Consider the following 7,638-nt stretch of genomic DNA (forward strand, 5'->3'; position numbering starts at 1 on the left):
TCTTGATAATGGTGGAATAATAAGGAAGCAATTTACAATGGATTTCAGAGATACTCTGTTAATAAATCAGGTATGTTTACATGATTTCGGTAAATCTTTTTCTTCAATTTTAGGTTATTTTTTTTATTGTAACCCACCTTTGTTCATCTGCAAAATTGGCTTCCATTATTAGTTTTTGAAGGATTATATTCTCATTGCTTGTGGGATTTGGATGAAAAATTTGTTTTATTATAGCTAGCTATTATCTATAGTTGCTCAAATCTTTATGAAAATAATACTTTGGTGAATGATTGTTATAACCTGATCGGGTTTCTTAATCAGAAAATCTAACAAATAAGATGACGTTAGGGGTTTCGTTTAGCATCACTGAAAAGAAGGGAAGGGACACCGTTTTTTGTGTTTGATCAAAGTCCCTTAATTTATTTGAATTAAATGGTAAACCGACTCAAATAAATCTCTATTATTATATTTTCATTAATACCCAATATTAAATCGTAAACTAGTTATAGAACTGGCGATGCTCGATGAATACAATTTGATTATTTTAAAAGTTTATATATAATCGATAAATGGATGTAGTTTGATTATTTTAGAAGTCTATCTATAATCCAAGGTAATATCTTTTTGTGAGATTACCCATTCATATTTAATATTGATGAGATGTTATGGATAATGAAAAAGTTTTTTTTTTTAGTTTGTTGATAGAATAAGCAATTTTACATTTTAAGTTATTGAACAAAAAGGAAATAATAAGTACTTTTGTAAACATTCATGGCTATTCATGAATTATGTATGCTATTTTACATTTTAAGGTATTGATCCTATGTTTTATCCATAATGTTATATTTAAGCATGTCTATTAATTTTGTTTGAATAATATGGGGATAAATAAGAATGGGTGAATTGTATAAATTAATGATTCCTTTTATGGCTTTAAAGGTTTTCAAACACCCATCAGTTACATCATTAGTAATTTAAAGTGTGATATTTAATGATTCATTTTAAGGTTTTAAAGGTTTTTTCAAACACCCATCAGTTACATCATTAGTAATTTAAAGTGTGATATTTAATGATTCCTTTTAAGGCTTTAAAGGATTTTCAAACACCCATCAGTTACATCATTAGTAAATTTAAAGTGTGATATTTTGGTCTCATTTTTAATGTTATTAATTTATATTGATTTTTATAAATTGAGTAATATATATTAAGAAATTTGAAAGGTTCTATATATCTTGGGTACCACTTATGCATGAAAGCTTTTAATTTGAAAGGTTCTATATATCTTAGATTACATATATATGATTTTATTCGAGGTTTTTTTAGAGCTTTACAAATTATTTATTATCTTTTGATATGTTTTTTTAACCCTAGACTATACAACAAACTATTAAATTTCATTCTTTTAGGAGTAACTGTTGTTTTATGTCAAATAAACAAAGTTTTTGCTTTTAGGAGTAATTGTTGTTCTATGCCAAATAAACAAAGGTTTTGCAGATGGTCAAACCGTGTTATCAAATTATCATAGGTTTATGTGAGTATGATATATTCCCAAATGAATTAGGAAAATATCAATGCACAAGAAGTTTTTAGATCATGAGTTTTTGATACCACACTTTGTTAACACTATATTTGAATAAGAACTTTTGCTTTGAGTGAGTTAAGTTTTGATCATAATGTTGTGGTTAATTGTCATTCTCACAAAAGATTGTATATATACTTAGTATGATACTCGAAGTGTCCTACTCCCTAAATCTAATTATCATAAAGTTTTAAATCGATAATACATGACTCGGTCATTTGATTACTTTCAAATTCATATTATGATGTATATTATGATGTGAAAAGAATTATTAAGTGCAAAAACTAGAAATATAAATTCCCATTTATCACACATGAGTTACGCTCCTGAAGTAGCAGTATCATTATGAGAGTATGAAAAGATTGAAATAATTTTATATTCGTGTGACTGAGTAAATAATGAAAACTTATGAAACTTATTTTGCTTATTTCGTTTCCCAAAGTGAATGTGATTATATAAAGATCATTGAAAATGTCGTGATAACGGACATAGTTAAGAAAATTGCAATGATGGTCATTGTAATAATGAGATCGACCATTAGAAATTAAACGATAGCCAAGTTAATAATGAGATTGACCATCACAAAAAAAATGGAGCGATAATATGCGAATGATATGTGGAAATAATGATGGTGATATAACATGATAGTTTATACATTATCTCGTGTCTTATGTCTTATACTAGCATATGTGCAAGTAATATATATACGATCATAAACCAGAAGTTTATGGACCATGATTATTTACTTTATTGGCATGACCGGTTAGACCACACCGAGTCAATGATGATGTATAATGAAGAACTTAAAAATTCTTCTAGCGGATAACATATTATGTTTGCTCTTAAGGGAAATTGTTTATTTGCAAATTAAGGGTGTGTATCCCTAAATATTCTGGAAATGATTAAGAGATATGCATATCTCAACATGATACCATTTAGTGTTTTAAATTGATGCATCGTCTAAATGGTTATCAAATTCACAACATGATGTTTGACGAATTTATGGCTTAGCTAATAAGATAGCAAGCACGATATTCCAGATTGCATGTATTTATTAGTATTGACGATAAGTTTATTTCCCTAGCTATTAATGATCGACGGAATAAGTGTTGAACTTCCTGTAGATTATGTTCATACACGAATTGCTTTTGTTAAGACGATCACTGAACGTCTACGATTGATAGCAAAGCCAATAATCATGAGAGCAAGTTCATGTTTATATATGAGTACATGTAATTTTACATGAAATAAAATTAATTCACATCAAGCCAATATGTTGTAATAGTTTCTCCCCAATTATAGTTGGTTTTTGGTCAGGAACCAAAGATGTCCTTTCTAAGATTTTGGTTGTGTGGTATATATTGAAATTGATCAACCACTACACACAAAAAAGGACCTTAAAAAGTGGTTGGGAATACATGATAACGAAATAATTGATATCCATCTCAATGGATTAACATTCCCAACATCAAGGGGAGATAAAAAGCAGTTGGAAAATAAATGAGTTAGTATGAATTATCATTAATCCTCAAAACTAAAAGTATGAACCAGGAGTTCAAAGGAAAACTCAATTACAAAGATTAGCGAATCCATTACCAGGCGCATTCACTGACCTTAAGAAGGTGACTATGTCACATATACCAACTGCTAATTCTCCAATTAAGATGAGTGTTCCAGAAGAACAACCACATATTTTGTAATGAGTCTATTGCATACCTAAAGCATGGTAGACTAGTTGATTCCAACAATAAAATTCCTCGAAAATTGGAGCAAGTAATTAAGATGGTCAAGTCGAGGTTATAGTAATAAGATCTCCTGAAGAGACAGTAGACATGATGGTTCAAGAAGAACCTCAGGTACCTGAAAATAAATAGATCTAGATAAGTTGTATCATGTCTAAGATATGTATGGAATCGAAACAAAATCGACGTCGTTATATTTTTGTATATAATATAGCGCTTGAAATGATGAAATGACGAGGATCAAGATTTAAGATCTGCCTATGAATGAAAATACATAAATGATTGGCCAAAATGGAAAGACGTAAAGTATGGCGGATTCAAATTCTCTAATGAAATGGAAAGTTTTCGGACCAACAGTCCATACAACTGAATTTGTAAAGTATGTTGGATATTAATGGGGCTTTTATGCGAATCATGTGAAAATCGAATTAAATGTGATAAGGCAAATATAGTGCACAAGGATTTTCACAAAAACCCATGATTGATCATAATGAGACAAATTCTCTAGTGGTGGATGTAATGACTTTCCAATATTTTATTAGTCTGGTAATATAAAGAGAGAATTGATATGCGTCTTATGAATGTTATGTATCACTTGATACTAAAAGTTTACATGAAAGTCCCTCAAGGATTTGAATTATCAAAATTCATGTAAAATGAGTTCTCGAGAACGATATGATCGTTGTATACAAATTCATATTTGAATACGTTGAATATAATTGGAACTCCTGATGAGTATCGTAGAGCATTTAAGTGCTTAGAAGGTTAGTTGAAACATCTTAAGGATGTAATTCTTGTGCACCAATAAATATACATAGAAAACTTTTGTCTGGTTATTATGGCATCTTAATGTACAATGTACAAGCATGGTACAATAGTGGTGGAAAGAACTTTGGGTTTCCTTGGAGACCCGGGTTCTATCCCAACTTGTTGCATTTGGGGGTAAGGGCAATGAGGGCGAGGAGACCCGTGGACACAAAGGACCGCGGGCCTGAGCCTGAGCCCGCCCCCGGTTTTCATCCGGCTGTTACTCTAGCGAGTCTTCTCGTGTGGAGGCAAAACGGTTTCTGGGGGAAAGCCGTAACCAAGTCTGATAATCAGCGCGGGCCCGGTTAAGAAAACGTAGTCTGGGCAGACTTGGCTAGGGCCCCCCGGTTTGGGGGGTGTGAGAGTTGCTCTCACAACCAAAGTAGACTCTCACCTTTCAAAAAAAAAAATATTCAAAGACATCCTTGCATATAATATAGAAATCAATGAGGAGGTATATGTAATAGAACTCCTAAAGAGTGAATGCACATACATTGTTTTTCAAAGTTGAAAGAAGTATGTATATGATTGCAAATGCCTGAAGCATTGATTTGAAGTCCTCAAGAATGTATCTTTATAAAGTTAAAGATAATATGAACTAAAATAGTCAAGTTGAGTGTTGTACAACTCATGATATATTATGATAAAGAGCAATATAAGTTTGATAATATTATCCATCTTTATCAAATGATCTTTCTTAAAATTTGACTATAATCGCAATTTACAGTGATGATGTCTAAGCATCATCAAGAGAAACTGGCGAGCTTTTAGAAGGGGATTTTTTTAATGACCCTAGCATAGTCTAATTATTACTCGACTTGAAGTTCGAATATATTTGTAATCATACTTTTATTCATCTATCAAACTACATCTAGAAGATGTTAGTGGGGACATTTTAGTATGTAGAGAGCTCAACCTTATAGTATGTTAAAGGTTGTTCAGACACGTTTTATAAGAAATGATTATTATCATTTCCTACCAAAGTAGAGATTCTCATTTCAAAAGTACTATGGCTAAAGTGCAATTGTGCATTAACTTAACTTTCTAGCTATGCATGATAATATATATATATTTTTTTATTTGAATTGATCAACATGATATAGTACATGTCCAATGAGGAGACATTTGAATGGTAAAGCAGATATGTCGATACCCTAAAGGTAAGAATGATACGTGTCTATATTTTACTAACCTATGAAAGCTAGTTCTGTTAGTCTTGTAGATATAAAGAATGTAACACAAATAGTCTTGGATCTTATGGTATTTGTTCGCAAGAAGAAGCACTAGAAGTCTCACAAGAAGATTTTACAACATTACTCAATATAAAGGATTGCACTTCAAGGCATCAGACGACAAATCATTCTACAAAAGTTTTGAGCAACTTTTGAGGATGATGGACACACTTTACTTAAAGGATGCATATTATAATGAGGGGGAGATTTACTCAAGTTGCACTCTTTTTCCCTTAACTAAGTTTTATCCCAATGGGTTTTCTTAGTAAGGTTTTTAATGAGGCAATACACCTGATCCAAAAGTATCAGGGGGAAATACATGCTGCACTCTTTTTTCCTTAGCTATGGTTTTATCCCACTGGGTTTTCCTAGCAAGGTTTTTAACGAGGCAGAATCACCTAGTGTATTAAAAGAACAGTAGACTATTATATTTCAACATGTGGATAGTCAAGGGGGAGTGTTATGAATGCATCATAATGTGGTGACTCTCCACATATGTAACCTCCATATACTTATTACCTTTGTATTAATGTAAGAACAATATATATAGATGTTCTTTGTATTGTATGTTGACAACTCAATGAATAAGAATTCACATTCTCCATATTCTCTTTTTCTACTTGATCTCTATAGTCTTGTTCTCATGTCGCTAATAGACCGTTGTTTTACAACATTAACGAAATTTTCTTAACTTATTGATTAAATAATATGAATGGCTAATCAAATTAAAACAATTTGAGAAGTTTCAATTTTTTTTTCTTCTATACGCCCTTTCTCCAGAAAATAATTTTTTAAAATATTATTAAATGGGGTACAAAAACTACCATTTTTTTTATCTATCATGTGTCATAAAGACCTTTAGCTAGCTAATGACTGATGACACCGATCATACTTTGGCCTTTTGATACGTCGATAACATTAGATACATGTGTTTTCTCCATAGTGATAACATGATGTTTGACCATCGATAATTACAAGGGGTCAGTTAAACTCAACCACCCCAACACAAGCACAACATTGTTGATATGATTTTTAGCTTCAGCTATTGAGATTTAAGTCCTTTAAATAAGTAAACGTAGAATCGTAGATACACAACTATCAACTATGACTTCATGCAGAATATAGGCCCATTACTTTAATAGGGGTGGTGAGCAAGGTTATATCGAAGGTGTTAGCGAATAGGTTGAGGTTGGTTATGGGAGACATTACTCACGATACGCAATCGGCATTCTTGACCGGGAGATACATTTTGGATGGGCCTATGATGATTAGTGAGATTTTGTCTTGGGCGAAAAGGAAGGGGAAGAATCTATTTATGTTTAAAATAGATTTCGAGAAAGCGTATGATAACGTTAACTGGGGTTTTCTCATTTCAGTAATGCGTCAAATGCGTTTTCCGGAGTTGTGGTGTAGGTGGATCTCGGGGGTTCTTTCCTCGGCTAGGTCGTCTGTCCTAGTAAATGGTTCTCCTACATTTGAGTTCGGCTGTGGTAAAGGGTTGCGGCAGGGTGATCCTATCTCTCCGTTCTTGTTTATTATTGTAATGGAGGCTTTTTCAGGTATGCTTAGAAGAGCTTGTGATTTGGGAGCGTTTAATGGTGTCAATTTGTCGGAAGCCGGTCTTATCATTTCGCATTTGCTTTATGTGGATGATGCTATGGTTATGGGAGATTGGTCTAAGTTTAATTTTGCGAGTTTGAGGAGATTGCTTCGCATTTTTCATATGTGCTCTGGTCTTCGAATTAACATTAATAAATCTACTCTTTTCGAGATGGGTGTATGTGATGAGGAAGTGAAGCAGGAAGCGGTGGCTTTAGGGTGCCGGTCGGGTTCCACTCCGTTTAAGTATCTGGGTATTCTTGTGGGTGCGAACATGGGCCGTATCAAAAACTGGGAGCCTGTCATTAAGGTGTTCAATAACCGGTTATCTAAATGGAAGGCTAAAACTTTGTCGATGGGTGGTAGGCTCATTTTGATTAAATCGGTTCTGGAGAGCCTCCCGACGTATTATTTTTCATTATACAAAGCGCCTATGGCGGTGGTCAATAAACTTGAAGGTATTATGAGGAGGTTCCTTTGGGGTGGTAGTGAGGAGGTGAGGAAAACGCATTGGGTAGCTTGGGATGTAGTCACTCAAGCTAAAGAGGACGGTGGTTTGGGAATTAGTCGATTGGAGGTGGTGAACAATGATTTACTTTTAAAGTGGTTGTGGCGGTACAAAGTAGAAACAAATGCTTTGTGGCGGAAAATAATCGAGGCAGTTCATGTCATGAGGCGA

Source organism: Helianthus annuus, chromosome 10 (assembly GCF_002127325.2).
Source record: "Helianthus annuus cultivar XRQ/B chromosome 10, HanXRQr2.0-SUNRISE, whole genome shotgun sequence".
Classification (NCBI taxonomy): Eukaryota; Viridiplantae; Streptophyta; class Magnoliopsida; order Asterales; family Asteraceae; genus Helianthus; species Helianthus annuus.